General features: G+C 40.2%; 1 protein-coding gene and 1 long non-coding RNA gene across 3 annotated transcripts in view; one reads left to right on the forward strand and one right to left on the reverse strand.

The window, feature by feature from the left end:
- Nucleotides 1-4,302, reverse strand: part of mbnl1 (muscleblind-like splicing regulator 1) — a 39,058-nt gene extending 34,756 nt beyond the window's left edge. Inside the window, exon 1 of one of the 2 annotated variants that reach the window (XM_005948533.3) lies at nt 4,206-4,302. The gene's annotated coding sequence lies outside the window, so the exon portion shown is untranslated. Of the gene's footprint in view, nt 1-8; nt 3,576-4,205 lie in introns of those variants that run through there. The other variant, XM_005948535.3, reaches the window with a different exon arrangement.
- Nucleotides 4,303-4,403: 101 nt separating this feature from the next.
- Nucleotides 4,404-16,116, forward strand: LOC121812474. The gene is made up of 3 exons (XR_006053074.1): nt 4,404-11,213; nt 11,536-14,198; nt 15,935-16,116. It is a non-coding gene; the product is annotated as an uncharacterized LOC121812474 (long non-coding RNA).
- The last annotated feature ends 1,341 nt before the right edge of the window (nt 16,117-17,457 follow it).

The raw sequence follows: 17,457 nt of genomic DNA on the forward strand, positions 1-17,457 counted from the left end.
GCTCTTACCTCTCACATTGCCCTCCAGTTTGTGTGTGCGTGCTTCCGCGTGTCGACTGGCTCTGTATGTTTATGCGTGTATTCAGACAGGCCGCGACAGCAGACCCCCAGGCACCGGCTGGACCATTCTCAGGCAGGCAGGCAGAACACAGCAAGGCAGAGCGACTGGCAGAAGAGGAGGCAAGCGAGTGAGCGAGTGAATCAGCAGCGAATGAGTAAAGGAGCTGTGCGCGGAGCCGAGCACCCAGAGTGAGGGAGAGCGGATAGGGAGAAAGCAAGAGAGAGAGAGGAGGAGTGTTTGTCTGTGCGGTTGTGTGTGTATGCGTTGCAGCGTTGGCTGTGTGCGCTAGTGTCTCCCCTCCCCTGCCTCTCCAAGTGGCTAAGCTGGGTTGTGCAGAGCTGTGCTGAGACGGGGCTGGGCTGTGTCTTTACTGACTCCCCAGCCTCTGGATCATCTGTCTGCTGCAGGAAAGTAGTGCTCACTGGGCGGCAGTGGCAACAGCTGTGGAGGAGGAGGACGACGACGAAGAAGAGGAGGGAGGGAGACCGGACTGCACTGGGCATACAGATCCTGCAGTTCCCTCTCCCTCCTTTTCATTCCCACTGAAGCTGGCCACGCCCCCCCCTCCAAAAACACCAGGAAGTGCTGGCTCAGTTACAGCAGCACTGTCCTTGCCTATTCAGTGAGGCTGAGGTAGGAGAGAGGGAAGAGGCAGGAAGGAAAGATTGGGAAAACCCAGCAACAAGAAAAGATGAACATTAGTAACAGGATAAACATACCAGTGAGGAAAGGTCATGCACAGCGAGGACTTTAGAAGTAAAAGTCATGAGAGTGATGTTAAATACAACTAGAAAGGAAAAGAATGAGTGAAGGAAGGGTCTTAATGAGGTCAGGAAGAAAAGGAAGAAATGGCAATTGGAAAGAATGAATAGAATATGGGGTGTGGAAGAAACAGTTATGGAAAGACCCAACAGTTATGATGGGTTTTTGCATCAGATTTGGTCTGGCTTCTTTCCAGATCCTCTCTCTCACTTTCATACTGCTTTCCATCCTTGGCATGCAATCCTTAGCTCACACTAGCTCCTGCCCACATTATAAAAGCACTACAAAGTGAAACTGCAATAAGTAAGTGGTTATAGTTTTAAAATTACTTCTTTAAAAAAAGATGCAGACCAGGGCAGTTTGGTTGCAGGTCAGCAACATATTAAGAAAAAGGCTAACTCAGAAAACACAGAGGCGGCTGTTCCTGCCAACTCGCCTGTATTGTTGTTGACACCAGGCTTCTGCTGCTGCAACCCATGCATCCAATAGAAGCCTCCAAGAATTTGATTTGGACCCGATTCTGCAATATCCGGTAGCTATGGAGATAGTGGCCCTGGCGTCTGCAGGAATCCTTGCAAATTTCGAGCATGTGCTGACGCCAAGTTTTGCGACCAGTTCGTGCATATTGTCTGTGACTCACTTTCATTTGATTGCCATCACAGGGAAAATGCATCCCTATATCCAAAATATCTTTGCAATGTGTTTTCATATACAAAGCATGTTAATGCTGCATAGCGCTGAATGAAAATTAACTGAGCTCACACATATTCACTTGGAGATGTAAGGGTCCATTCTTTCTTTGGCGTATTTGCCTATATGTACACGAAAGACTGCTTAAACCATTGCCTCTCCTATGTAAAACTGTCACACCTCCACTGTCTCTCTGTTCCTAGCCTTGCTATCTTGCTGGACTTGTTTCAATGGCTGCACAGCTCTGTTTAATACAAAGCTGGTGATAAGTCATCTCCAATTTACACAGCAGCACTGTAAACCCAGGGTGACAATCTGTGGCTGAGCCCCTGCAGCACGGCTAACCCTTTACCTATAGCCATAAACACTTCTGCAATGTGTTGGTAAACTCAGAGAGAGCAAAAACACAGTGCGCACCGCAGACAAAAGAACTGAAAGCATTAATGCAAGTTCTGATCGACAATGGCGTTATTAACTACAACAGTAACGTGCATGCCTTGATCTATTTCCAGCAGTCATTCATTAGTGAAGGAAGGATCTATTTCCAAGCATGGAAACAACCCTGCTAGACTTGTCTTTTAGATTAGAAGGCCAATCTGTTTGACGGCACTGAGCTTTCGTTGACCCATAATAAAGAAACACAGTGATTGATGATCTGGCTCAATAGGAGACATATTAGCAACGCCTCCAAAGATCTGGGCTCTCTGCGAAACTCAGACACTAATGTGGAATTTCCCCTCTTCTACTGCAGTTCAGTGTACACTGTGTGCATCCTTTTCATATTTCTCTTCTTTATGATATCGCTAAATCTGTCTTTTCATAGCTTTTTCTCACTTATGAATGCATCTTAATTCCCCTAAACTTGCCTTAAAGGCTTTATAAGTGCTTGTCAATTCGTAATAATCCCCTCGATCATACTCCTCTCACCAACTTCAAGTACGAGTGCAGAGCCAAATTGTGCGGTTACCAAATGTTCGCTCATTGCTTCTGACAAGTTTCATTCTGATCGAGTGCACAACAGGAGCTTACTTCTACTTTTATAGTTCATATTTCTTTTCGTGTCACACCGGCCAAATGATTTGCCTTCTTTCTGCACATGCCTCGTATCTCACAGAGATGTTGTGCTCTCTAGATCAGTGAAGCTGTAGAGCTGCGAAAGGATGCGCAAAAAGCAACAGGAATAAACACACTGAGGTCGAGCAAACTGTTAACACACATACTTATGGTACAAACCGAAAACAGGAAGAGGTGTGTGTGTGTGTGTGTGTGCGCGCGCATACGCTTGAGAGAGTGTATTCAATGTGCTTGAAGGGGAATTCCACCACTTTTACACTCTAAGTTCATCAAGTTACTCATGGGGAGTATACTCAGCCTGTAAAAACACTTGTATAGTTTCTTCTGTGGTTCTGTACGGTTAGGGAAGTCTCTAAAGTAGCCTAAGTAATGCCTGGGAATTCCCTTTGCCACATCAGTTTATGTGTATTTGTATTTATAAATATATGAAAAGAAATCGGTCTTTTGCATATCTTCCTCATTTACTGAAGTAGAAAAGAAGATAATAAAAATATTCCTAATATTTCAAAATTCAGTTCAATTCAACGCTAACACAGTCTTTTCTTGATGGCCCTTCTGTCTCTGTCACATAAAAAAACATAATGGCTTACATTTTATTTCCTTTCCTTCCTCCCTGATGAACTCAGCTTTCCACCTTAAGCATCCCTATCATCTCAGCACTCTGCTATTTCTCAGCTGTCTGTAAATGACAGTATCTGGCTGATGTGAACTCTCACTCCTTTGTGGAAATGTTCCAGAGCTTCTATATGCCAAACTCAAATAGCTCATTTATTCCTTAGTCCTCCCCCCTTTGAAAAAGAACTGCAGAAAAAAACAATTACACTCAATCGTATAAAGTCTTTAAGAAAGACAAAAAAAACCCAGGAAATTGCATTTAACATTAGCGATTTCACAAGAGTATATATTGGAGGCTGCAGAATGACAAAGCAAAAATACCCCCTTGAGGTAACTTCTACACTTTAAACAACTTAACAGAGAAAAAGCAAAACAAAACAAAGAGTCCTCCTCTTGTGAAAATTTGCAGTCATATTTCCCTACTGCATACTTTGTGGTTTTCTCTTAACTTCTTTCCATTTTGACATGGTGGGGGAAGCAGGTGCAATTCAAGCTGTCAGTTTTGAAATACACAGAGAGGAAATAGCACGCTGTCTTGTCCCTATCTGACACCACAGTGCACATGTATGTGTGTGCAGAGCTCAGGCTTTAAGCTTATCTTGGAGCAAACGAATGGAAACACCCTCTGCAAAGAGGCCCTTTTCATTTTAGCTTTTATCTAATTTTCTAAATGTAGCCTATGGGTATGTATTGCTGTGTTTATCATATAAAGTCTCCTTCCATTTAAAACCCTCAACACGCACCCCACTGAAGAGACAAATTTGACAAATGAACAAAGAACAAAATATTGCATGTTAACATCGAACGGAGACTGACATTTCCTTCTTTGTGAAGCAGAAAAGAAAGTAAGTTAATCAGCTTGCTGTTTAAATATTTTTTTAAAAATGCCAACCAAACCAATTGGAAGTATTAAATAGAAATTACAAACAAATTTCACTTGGAACCGATTAAAATAACCTAATCATATCAATTCTGCAGGGAAAACTTACAGACAGAGAGCTTACCTGCGTGTTTGTCTAACGCTGATGTGCCTCTGGGACCGACAAAGCCACTTCAGCATAGGTCATGCTGCTGCAATGCATTGTGGGATTTACTAACATCTTCAGTTCTCTCTTCCTCTACTTCTCTAACTCTGATCTCTCTCTCACTCTCATAATAGCACCTTCTGCTTGGCAACGGCTATACCACAAATGTGGTCAGGTTTACAGCGAACCATCACTGCGCAACATCAAGTCTCCATGACAACCACCCTTTATCTCATTTGCATCTTCTGCTTGCATTATCTACTTATGCCAAATATGGTCGCTTTGTTATTCTCCCCGCCTCTCTCTGTATCCCCTTTCTGTAACTTCCTCTTTTCGCCCATTTGCAAAACTACGTGTCAACACACTGTGCAACATATATTGTACAGTATATATCCGCAATGACATGTACAAATGCTTGAAAAGGTGCGAAAAAAGGAACTGATTGAGACATTATAGTTTGCAGACTAAGAGATAAGTTAGATGACTTTACAAATCAGGAAGTGGAGTGTTGAAGAGGCTGTTCGTGAGACTGACTTCAAAAGGAAACGGGGGTTTCAGCTCGACAATATGACCTCATCCCCTTAAAAACACGTATATCATAACAGAGCACCATTGATTCCTCTTCTGCGAGGTTGTTGCAGGCCCTTCCTCTTCCACCCAAAAGCCCATGTCTATCAAACTATCAGTGGAATGTTGAACCAGGCCCCTGGGGCCCACACACGCAGCAACACTCAGCAGCACTCAGCACCTGTTTCCGACTGCCAGCACAGAGAAAGAGACGCGGTCAATCACACAGGACAGCTCAGTGCAGGAGAAAGAGCAGAGGAGGGTAGGAGACAAACAACAAGCATTTTATCAGCAAAAATACACAAGTGAGTAGCTACAGCTTTATCTTTCACAGCAGAGTGTGACTGCATGTAACTTAGCAATATTACATGAATTATATATATTATAAATAGAATGTAGTCCTATAAAATAAGGTCAGTGCAGTTTCCATTCTTTGTCTCATTTCAGTACTTTTCAAAATTTGCAGTTCTAGCTTCACTCTTAAAGTGCTACTGTTGCTTGTGCACTGCTTGAAGCTACTCTTTCAATACAGTAAAAAGAGCCGCAAAGCATTTAAAAGTGATATATGGTGTTCTTTAGCAAGAATTTCAAAGATCCTTTATGGCTTTGTGTGCCATAAATGAAAACACCTTCATATGTTCAACTTTTTAAGTCTGAATCTCGATAAAGTTCACAATCTAATTTCAATTTGAATATGGCTCACATGAAAAGACTTCCAGGCCTGAATTATTCAGCTGTAGCATACTGAAACATGTAATTGTACAGCCAGCTAACAGCTAGTAGACTTTAGGATAACCTGCTAGTATTAAACAAGTGTGTCTATCCACCCTCAGGTTCACAATCATCATACTTATGACAAAATTTGAAATACATCCTATGACTCTCAAAGTAATTCTTACAAAAATAATCAGAAGAACGTACACAGTAATAACTGGTACGTGCCCATGTCCCAGTAACACTTAATGACACAGAGAGAAAAAAAACAAAACATGGGCGGTTGATGTTGTTTATACGCTAAAAATAGGTCCTTAAAATCCATTGCTAGGTGGTTGCTTTGCAACATGATTTAGTCATAATATATTGAACTTCAACTTTTATGGCTCTAAACAAAACCTTAATATTGTGAAATTAAGAGGATAAGATGCTTTTATAAGGCATAAAGGTTTATAAAATCAAAAAAGGGTCATTTTAGGCCGTTACTACATGGTTGGTAAGCAACATGTATATGATGATATAGAGATGTTAAAATAAAAAGCCTCACAAACTGTGAATGTTTCTGTTGTATTCAGATTTCTCACTTCTCTATCTGACTTCAGTTACCCAGACAGTGTCAGGGAAAGCTCTGAGGAAGGATCAGAAGCACTGATCACCACTGGGCCTCCCCTCCTATGGGCTGAAGGGCTGCTGTGAGTCGGTGGACTGGAAGTCAATGAAACCAGGCCTAATTTAGCCTTCGCTCCTCCGCGAGCTGCCAGGAGTAAGAGTGAGACTCCTTCCCTTTTTAGGGCTACCAGGACACTGCCGTCTGCAAGTGGCACTACTGCATACCTAACTAAACTAAGGAGCTGGAAAGAGTGAGAGAGAGAGAGAGAGAGAGAGAGAAAGAAGCGAAGGGGTGACAGTCAAAATTTGTTATACAGATGTGCCATTTAAATGGCTGTCTAGATCTGAACATCATAAAGCATCACAGACAGAACTGCGTAAATATTTTAACAAACCACCTACTTGAATTACTCCAACTCAAAGTTTATTTAACAAGCCAGTTTAGACACTTTTACAACTATCTTATCTTTACACTGCTTTCATTAGATACACGGACAACTTGACTTTGTAACTGACTTTGACACGATGATCACAACAGCTTGCAATAGGATCACACCAGTAATTAGGTGAGAAGAGAGAACTAATCAGCGTCTATACTTACACTATCCACTCAGCCGGGTCCAGACACTGTGTCATGCAATCTTTAATAACTCCAGCCTACACAGAAAGTAGATAACTAGATGCTGCAGGCCTGGAAGTGTTTTTGTTCCCCCCTATCGTGATCTGGCTGATATTCATGTGACAGAGAGAAAAGGGGAAGATACTTGGCTTCAACTCTGGTGAGACCCAGGAAAACATTTTCTTTTTCAGTTCATAAGTATTTTCCAATTTGTGTGGACTAAATAAACCCATGACTGAAAGAAATGCAAATTTGCACTGGCATTCAAAGCTTTTGCTTTGGAACCGGGGTGTGAGATACGTCGAAGGCAGTGTTGCAACTATGTGCACACACGAAAATGATAGACACATCACTACTTAATAACCATGACAGCCCATGTATTTAAAATAAATGGATTAGACGAGGATTACTCACTGAGCCCCAACTGCTTTCGCATCTCTGTGTTTATATAACTACACATGTATTCTTGAAGACAGTGATCACATAAGCCATGGTATGGAGCACACAATAGGATTATGTATGGTGGTGTGCTCAAGTATCGTCTTCAGTTCCCACCACCTATAGTGAGCAGACAAACACTTGGCTTCCGTTTCACTGCATGCATGTGTAATAACCTCAACAGAGACCAATTCAAGCTGACATAATCCCATCAGCCTATTCAAGGTTCCCGTCTGACCACCCCTACATAATGAGGAGATAAAGGCCCCATCACTGACTGTTTTTATGAAGATAATTATGCACGTCTCTTGTGTTATGGACAACTGTTAATTGAATTAATCTTCCCTCACTGGAGTTGAATACTATAATTTTGAAAGTAATATCCAATCATTTCTGCTTGTGTCTGACTCTGAGTCGGTCTCCTCACCGGCTATTAAAGCAGTCGTTGAGACTTGTTTATCTCATATTTCTCACCTCTGCATGTAAGCAATTCACTGGACATCATTGCAGCTATTTAAAACTTCCTTTCCTACTAACACTATCTATGTGAAGGATGAAATGTCACTACCAAACCAAACCAAATTCTGATAACAGAAAAAAACAAGCTCTCACACACCAACATTTCTCCAATCTTTTTTTGTTCAGTTTTGGTGAGCAAGTTATAGCCTCAGTTTCCTGTTCTTAGCTGACAGAAGCAGTAATCGATGTGGTCTTCTGCTGCTGTAGTCCATTTTGTGCATTCAGAGATGGTCTTCTGCATACCTTCATTGCTGAATATTTGTGTTACTTCCTATCAGCTCAAAAGTACTTTCACCCTGACAACGACTGCACACCAAATATTTTCTCTTCATTTCAAGCCCGTCTTAAAATACCAGTCAGGCATCTTTAGAACTGAAACTGGCTTTGGCTGCTGTTTCCATTCCTCTTGTTCAAAATAGTTCAAAGGTAACTGATGAAGGAATAACATTTGCTCACCTTGTTTTGTACAAAATTCTGAATTAATCCCTAACAGGACACAGATAACATCCACACACTATCTGGGCACATCTACAATTAGCCACAATGAGTTACTCAGTAAGAATTGCATCAATGGGCCGAGGGTAAGAACAGTCACTGACCAGCAAGCAAAGGCTATATGAAAAAGAAATTTTTCTATACAGTACAAAACCTTTCACTTAGTAACCTAGCAACCAGTGAACTCAACACGGCACCTATTGCAATTCTAAAAAGCGCCAGACATAATTACGTCTCTCTTCAGCCAATCACATGAGGCCCTGAGCCATAAATAACAGACTGCTCCCCTACAGAGCACCAGTCTGTGCTGAAAAGTCAACAAACACTTTCTCCAGTAGCAGCTCTGGCGTCCTTACTGGATTCATCTCGCTAAGATGAAGATAAACAGAATGGTAAAAGGAAGGTAGAGGCCTAAAAGTTTTCAGAAAGAAAGAGGTAGAGAGAAAGAGAAGAGAGAAAAAGAAAAACAAATGTAGCCTATGATTAGTGAGTCATAATGAAGGCTGCTAAATGGGACTGTGGCTATGAGCTATGTCATTAAAGACCGTGCCAAATGGCTGGAAAACCTACAGGTCTCTATTTGAAACACTGGCATGCTGGAAAAGGAGGACGCTGCTTAAAAGCTTCTTTTAAACAGCTTGGTCGAAGTTGCTGCAACATTTCACAGGCATCATAATAATCTCAAAAGCAGAACATCTCGGCAAGCAGTAAACACGCCACCTTCAAGCCTTGTTACCCCTGCGTGTGTGTTTTTGCCAGACAGTTAGAGCAGCTCTATGTTAAACAACTTAGTCTCTGAAGCCTTATATTTAGACTTTACGACCAATATTAAATTCTGACCAGGGTGATATAAGATGTCAGCTCGATAGGGCTGCAGTTACCATCAGATCGCATCACGTCACATCACACGGCTGCAAGAGGTCATTAGTACATTTGTTGCTTCTGGGTGATGAGAGATAGGATTGGGAATGCGCTCTCCCTCGGGACCTTACTAATGTGTAATAAAGTAACAGAACACTTGGGGATCTGAGAATTTATCTAACCTATCAGTGTCATATCATCGTGGTAACTGTGGCGACAGCTCAAAGAGACAAAACAGCTGCACAGAAATGCAATGACCGAGCAGTTTCTCTGCCTCTTTTTTTTTTTTTTAATTTACTGCGAGGCCTTCTGAAACAACCCTTTAAATGTGTTTAAGCCAATCAAATGAAATACTGCCTCAACACTTTGTGAGGTATGTAAACATGAAAGACAGAGGCATCGGAGAACTTGGCATGCATCACATAATAAAAGCCGATGCACCCTACATTTCTCATGCCCTCCTTGATTTAGAGCCTCTTGCACAGGGAAATGACACTTCAGTGTAATGTATCTCCCAAGTAATGACGCTATTAAGTTCATGCAGGTGGACATCTTGACTTGGATTATGGTGGTACTGCCTGCTGACTGTATGCTTTCTGGCAGTCGTGTTATCTGTTGCTATGATGGTGTTTACTCCCTGGCTACAGTATTTTTTTTTTCCACTTTAAGGAGGAACATTTTTGACGAAGGACAAGCACTGCATACTTGTCATTTTTCAGATTTTATGCCACAAAAATAGCTAGACACAGAGCACAGAATACTTCAGTTCAAAGACTGAAGTGTTGTGTTGCTATACTCTTAAAGATCTGATGTTAAACCTCAAATTAAATCATGGGTAATTTGATCACCTCTGCCCTTAGAGACAGCGCCCCAGTACCTTTAAAACAGAATTAGACCTTCATTAATCTGTGCATGCATACCTGAAGGACAAATGTATTCCTTTAGACATGAGGGAACGGGTGTGATGCTTCAAGCAGAACAGTCCGACCCACTCTCTCTCTCTCTCCGAGCTCCCAGGACATTTTCTTGAAGCCTCCCTATTGGGATTCTGGTAGCCTACATTCCCTGCTTCAAGGTCGGCGGTGGTGACAAATTAAATTACTTGTCCTGTTTTGTAGTGCTGGCACCAGGTCAACAGCAACTTGGCTAAAATGATGAGTGCGGTATTCTGAAGGGAGCTGCATTTGTCCTGACCCTCTGGTGTCAAATTTGCAAAGCAACGAGCAGTGATGAAAGGGCTGCAAAAGCCACGTATTAAATTCTGCTTCTGTAATCACTTGCAAAGAAAAAAAAAATCAATTACCTCTACTTTATACCGTCGCCCTTTGGGCTTACCCAGAGCCCTCGGTTAGTAAAAGTTGCATCATCTCCGTTCACTCCAATGGACCATTTTATTTTATTTTATTTTGCAGAAATAGTTCCTGGAACTAGGTTTTTAGCTGCACAGAAGTTTGTGAAGTTGTTGGGTTTTTTTTAACGTGTGCATTGAAACATGTTAATTGATTATCCACCAATAAATTTGTAGATATGCCAGCTTAAGCTAGCAAACACAAGAACAAGTAGCCTAATGAATTCAAAATTATGTTTTATATATTATACCCCCCCCCACACACACAACTAAATAACTAAATATTATATTAAATATTAATTAATATTACTATATTGTGATATAACATAATGTGGCACGCGACGATTAGGCCTGGACTCGAACTCAGCAAGAAGTTGGTGGGTTTGATTCCACCGCCTGGCCGGGGTTTTTCTGTGTGGAGTTTGCGTGGGTTCTCTCCGGCACTCCAGCTTCCTCCCACAGTCCAAAGACATGCAGATAATGGGGTTAGGTCAATTGGTAATTTTAAATTACTGATAGGTGTGAATGTCAGTGCGAAAATAACATTATTGCTTATTGTTGTCTGGTCTGTTTTAACAAATGTATTGATTCAGAGTGATAAAATAATAATTGTACAATAATCAGGGAAACAGCTAGCTATTTTCTGAAACATGGCTAAAAATAAAGAGTATATTTGCATATTGTAGCAGTCTCATAAATACTGTTTTTAGGCTTATGGTTCTGTTGACTGTCACACTGTGTATAATGTTGCATCTCAGCAGATGGTAAAATCAGAAGGAAGGAAAAGGAAACAAATCAGACCGGAAAAAAAAACAAGGTAAATTTAAAATATGGAAACCAGCTCTGAAAAAAATAATCAAATAAGGCTAAATAGAGAATCTAATAAATATATGCATTTTTATAGAACTGAATTCTGTGTGTGTTGTCATACCGATCCTGTATTTTAGTATTAGTGTAAACTGTCAATACAAATCCATGAATTCATAACTAACGACACTAGTCGCACTTTGTTTAACATCAACAGCTAATTCATTTCTAAAATTTTATTTATAACAACTACATCACATGCCATCATGCATTGACTCGTCTAAAAAGTATGTACATTTTCTGCTTTTTTCTCTCTGTTAACACTCTCTCAGCACACGAACCACAGGTCTGAAGACTCCCTGCAGTGAAACAGCACCCTAACCTGGAGATTCATCTCCCTGAGTTTTTCCAAGATTTACACTTATTAATTTTTAATGGCCTACACATTACCCTTTACAGTGGTCTGGACTTTGTAAGATAAAAAAATGTGCAAATGTGTTCTTGAATATGATTGCATTTGTGTATATGTTGATGTTTTAATCCATAGTTACAGTCATTGTCATTGTTCTTTTAAAACTATTTTTCTCCTCTTGGCGTCAGTGGGATGAATGTACACGTATGCTTTTATCTCTGAGTGAGTGCAGCGTCCCCATGCAGCACAGCACACAACAGCAGATAAAACATGTTTTAAATATATGAATATTTATTAATCCCACTAAAGTGTCTTATAATAGCAAAAGTCTTATAATGCCTGTGAAAAAAAACATGCTCTATGAGACATGATACACAGTAATGAGTGTTTTAATGCAATCTGCCCTGTGTAGATGTGAAGTGTTGAGTAGCATTGTTGTCCACATGCAAGATATATAAATTCCTGTCTCTGTCACACAGAAAGTTGGACTAGATGTTTGTTTTGAATTTGAATATTTTAAGCTCTGGAGACCAAAATATTTCCAAAGCAAACACAGTTATTCTCATGCTATCATTGAAAGTCACCCGTCAGTCTCATTCTGCCATTAAGATTATTTGCAGTATGAATTTATCGTGGCATTACTGAAGCCACAATGAAGAAACCCTGACAGGTAGAAAACAACTGATTTTGAAATGTTTACCCAAGTTCACTAAAACCTAACAATAAATGTTAAACTGTGGCTGCTGTTGGTTAGCATATAATGTTAAAAACACATTAACAAGCTCAAGAATTGTCAGAAAGGTAGAGGAGCACACAAAGACTTAACCACATGCACTTTACTGTGGTATAAAAACTACTGCAGATCAATGCATTTGCTGCATTCTGAACCCTCTCTGCCTCTGTGACTCTTACTATTAGAGGGCTCTGGGCTTACCCTGCTGCTGATGGAGGATATCATGTGCTTGCACATGAAGCTTCACAACATTAGCCCCAGTTTTGTGTCACAAAAATTAGAGTGCACACCACCTGCTGGACATTTGGGAATGTATAGTAAATATTCTTTTTTTTAAATGATTTTTCCTTCTGTATACAACCAAGAGTTAAAACACAACCCATGTTGTGACACAGCTGTGTTGCACTCAGTCTTCACTTACACAATCACCTGAAGGGTGTCAGTGTGTCAGCAGCACATTGGGCTTATCTGTCGGGTTGTTATCGGCACACAAACAGCTCACACACCACACTGGGAGGAACTTAGATTATGTAGTGCGGTGTGAAAACAAACAAACAGACAGCTTAATATTGAGGCAGAGGTCTGTGTGCAGTTTCATATCTGCCATTGTTGTTGAGTCTTACCTCCAATATCACACATCACGAGGACATGATGAAGTAACATCCTCATGATGTGTAATTTTCAGTTAGATGCACAGCAGCTGGCATGTTTCGCAGCACCTGCTTACACTTGAAGTGCGCTGGGTTCAGCTTACAAAAGACTTATGAGAAAATCTAAAGCAGCATTATTTGCTGTGGTCAGATATATGAGATACTAGTTTCTACCAAAGAGGTCAGTGTTATGCAGGTTATTTTGTAAGCATGATGCTATTGGACTACTGGACACTAGAGAGCAGCAAAGCAGCATAAAACCCAGGCTAGCCCTCTCAAACATATTTTTTCCTTTTAATTTTGCACATTTGGTGCATTTGTACAATAAATATTGTATCAATCTTTACATTTGTAAGCTCATGGATACAAGCAGAAGTCATCTGCGAATGCACTTCATATATTTTCACTCTTTTATGAATGAAGGCAATTTTCAGATCTCTGTGATTTCACTTGCACTACCTCTGCAAGCCATAATGATTTAGAAAGCATCAGCAAAGGGGCATAGATGGCCATTTTGATGTTATAATAAATTATTACTACTATTGCCACATAATCCAGTCCAGGCTTTTGGGGCAGAAAATAATTATTAAAGTTAAGACATAAAAAAAGTGTAAACCATAAGTTTAATAATTTATTCCTCAGTCTATATGAATTTGCACCATGTTGAGAGGTAGACTAAGTTCATGGGGAACAGGTTCACTGTATCTTCTTGACAGACAGTTAGACCACAGGCAAGCCTCTCCCAAGCACCAATTGTTCCTTTACATTGACAGAGCAGATGAATATTTAACAGGAGGAGGGAAAGTGGTAGGCATCAGGTCACTAAGAAGAAAATAGCACTCACCCCAGATGACCCCACCACCAACAGTCTGATGACAGACTAGATTGCTGCTGCTGATTGGCTGCTTATATCTTTGTTGACCCAAAGGAGAGCTGTGTAATGAGCCTTAAATGAAAGCATATTTGTGGGAATAGAACGTGTGTCTATAGGTGGGCTGAGTACCTTCAAGACAGAAGCAGACAGGGTGGAAAAGACTGCGGTCAGCACCATGGACAGCAAAAGGAGAATTATCCAGGTGATCAGCGCCATGCAAGCAGATATCAGAAAGCTGGAGCTGGAAAACATGGGCCTGAAGAGGAAAGCTGGAAGTAATCTCAGAAAGAATGCATCAGTTCCCATCATGGCAGCAGAATGCAGAGGTACACTCATATCATTATTACTTTGTGATATTAGGTAGTCCAAAAATAGAGTGATTTTACTATAAAATGTGTGCTCGTGAGATGTTTTTGTCTCTTTACGGCTCTCTAAGATAAGCTCATAGTATCATTTTAGGGGATAATAGATGTAGTTTTCACTACAGACTTGATTTGGACTTTCAGTGCTGTGTAAAAACATCTGGTCCCTTCCTGATTTCTCAGTTTATTGCATCGTTGTCATGATTAAATGTTTCAGACCAAAGCAATTTTAATATTAGACAAAGGTAACCCAAGTAAACCCAAGCAAATACAAAATGCATTTTTTGATGATGATTTTATTAATTAAGGGCCCTATGAGAAAAAAATGACTCCCAAGACTAATAACTGGTTGTGCCACCCTTGGTAGCAGGAACTGGAATCAAGAGTTTGAGGTAACTGTTTGAGGTAACTGTGGCCATGGAAGAGTTTTGACCATTCTTCTTTGCAGAATTTAATAGAGCCACACTGAAGGGTTTTCAAGCATGGATGGCCTATTTGAGGTCAAGTTAAAGCATTTCAGCCTGATTTAAGTCTAAGCCACTCCAAAACCTTCATATTGTTTGTTTGAGCCATTCAGAGGTGGACTTGCTGCTGTGTTTCAGGTCATTGTCCTTCTGCATAACCAAAGTGTTTTTGAACTTCAGGGCATAAACTGATGGTCGGACGTTCTCTTTCTGGATTTTCTGGTAGAGAGCAGAATTCATCAATTCATCCAAGTCCCGAGGAAGCAAGGCAGCCCAAGACCATCACACTACCACCATCAATTGGACTGTTGTTATGATGTGCTTTTTATGAAATGCTGTGTTAGTTTTACACCAGATGTAATCAAACTCAAACCTTCCAAAAGTTCAACTTTTGTATCATCAGTCCACAGACAAATTTTGGGGATCATGAAGATGTTTTTTTGGCAAATGTGAGACGAGTGTTTGTGCTCCTTTTTACTCAGCAGTGTTTTTTTCCTTGGAACTCCCACGGCTGCCATTTTTTGCAAGCAAGGCCTGCAGGTCCTTTAGATGCTGTTGGGATTGTTTGTGAACTCCTGGAGGAGTCGTTGATGCACTCTTGTAGTAATTTTGGTAGGATGGACACTCCTGGGAAGGATCCCCTGTGTACCAAGTTTTTCTCCATTGGTGGATTATGGCTCTCACTGTGAGTCCCCAGGCCTTAGAAATGGCTTTTTAACCATTTCCAAACTGACAGATGTCAGTGACTTGGTTTCTCAGTTGTTCTTAAATTTCTTTAGATTGTGGCGGTTGTGTTGCTTTTTGAAATCTTTTAGCCTACTTCACTCCAGGTAGTTTTGGATAATGCTTTATTCTTAATAAATAAAATCATGAAAATTGAAAATTTGCATTCTTTGAAAATTACACGGGTTACCTTTGTCTAACTTTATTTGATGACAGAAAATTAGAAAGGGGAATAATACTTCTTCACAGCACTATAGAGGTGAATAGGTTTATTTATTTATTTCCTCAGACATTGAAACAGTGCTCTACGGAAGAGGATTAGGGCCACTGGGGAAAAGAGCAGTAATGTCTTTTTTTTCTTTTCCAAAATTCTGGGGAAAAAGTAAGAATTCTGACTTTTTTTCTCAGAATTCTGGAAGAAAAAAAGATGTTACCGCCTTTTTCCGCAGTGGCCCTAATCCTCTTCCATAGTGCTTTTATCTCTGTGTTGTTGAATTTCATTTTCTCTTTCAGAAAGTGTCGTCATGACAGTGAGGCGATATTCAGTCTTCCAGCTGCGGGTCAATCATCGATATTTGACCATGGGCATCTCAAAGAGTGAGGGAGGGACCGGAAAGAAGCAACGCTGACACTGAGCATAGTCAAACCAGAGGCGGAGCCAGACATTTTATACACCCAGAGTTTAGCCCTAAAGGGTGGTATGCATGTGGGATTGGAAGGGGGGTGGGAGGCTGGGGGGTGGAGTTGCTGTGGAGTTGCTAAACCCCAATTCAAGATCCAGAACTGACCTGGAATTAAAACAGGACTACAACAGTTCAAAATCAGGACTACTTCAGGACTTAACCAAGACAGAACCAGAATCAAAACTAGATGATAGTAGCACTGAAAATCATCATAGACCTGCACTACACTGACAACACCTCTTTATTGTGGTAACATGAGACTGTATCTTCGAGGCTTGAGTTTTACGAACCTATCAATGACACTTTCAGGGTCAATATTATTCAAGTATTCCAAAAAGATACACTAGGTACTAGATACATGTTCTAATGAATTTTGGCAAACAACCATTTGACTAACATGTCTGTCTCACCTGGCTCTTGTTCCATTTCTCTTCTGTCCTCATTCTCCTCTCCATCTCCCTCTCTGTGCTGACAATCAAGACAAACACCACCATCATCAAATACACAGTTGAAACCAGATATTTACAAACTCTTCAGATATAAACACAATCACTTTTTAAATTGTAAAACATCAAATCAGAGTAAATGTTTATTTTTCATGGACTCTACTAACCTATCAGAAGCTTCTTAAGCTCAGAATGGAATCATCTGGAGTTTTCTTATTATTTAAAGACACAATAAACTTAGTGTATATATACTCCTAAATTTGATGAAAGTGGTAAAAAAATAGACAGCTCTCTCTCTCTTTATTCTGACGTTTAATTAATTTAAAAGATATTTCAATATTTATTTATCTAAAACAAAAAAGTTTACTTGATGTTCAACAGTAAAAAAAAATGCTTTATGTTTATTTCCCCTAAGGTGTATGTAAATGTCTGGTTTCAACTGTAAATATACTGAAGTCTATTGAAATTCCTCTTGTTTGCAAAGAAATATATTAAACAACATACAAAGCATAATATATAAAATAACATTTACCTGAGATTTTACTTTGAAAGAAGCCCCTTATGCCGATTTAGAGTGCTTTATTTAGCCGTGGAGGGTAACAACTGAAAATATGAAATAAACACACGTAAAGACTCTCTAAAAACAAACAAACAGCATTGTTGTCCAGCTTTTCATTTCGCCATTTGTTGATTCACTCAAAGAGCAAGTAAAACGTAATATGGGTCAAGTGATCAGTTTGATATCAATATTTTGTGATACACCGTCATATTTACATTATTTGTACAGTACGAATGATTTGCTTTGGTACCTGGTCAAACTTAAGCTCTCCTCTGTCTGCAATTCTCCTACAGCAAATTCGCACGCAGCAGCTTCTTCCCCTCACCTGCCTAAATGCTGTGCTCAGTC

Source organism: Haplochromis burtoni, unplaced genomic scaffold (genome assembly GCF_018398535.1).
Source record: "Haplochromis burtoni strain Fernald_Lab_line unplaced genomic scaffold, NCSU_Asbu1 Contig_608, whole genome shotgun sequence".
Taxonomy (NCBI): Eukaryota; Metazoa; Chordata; class Actinopteri; order Cichliformes; family Cichlidae; genus Haplochromis; species Haplochromis burtoni.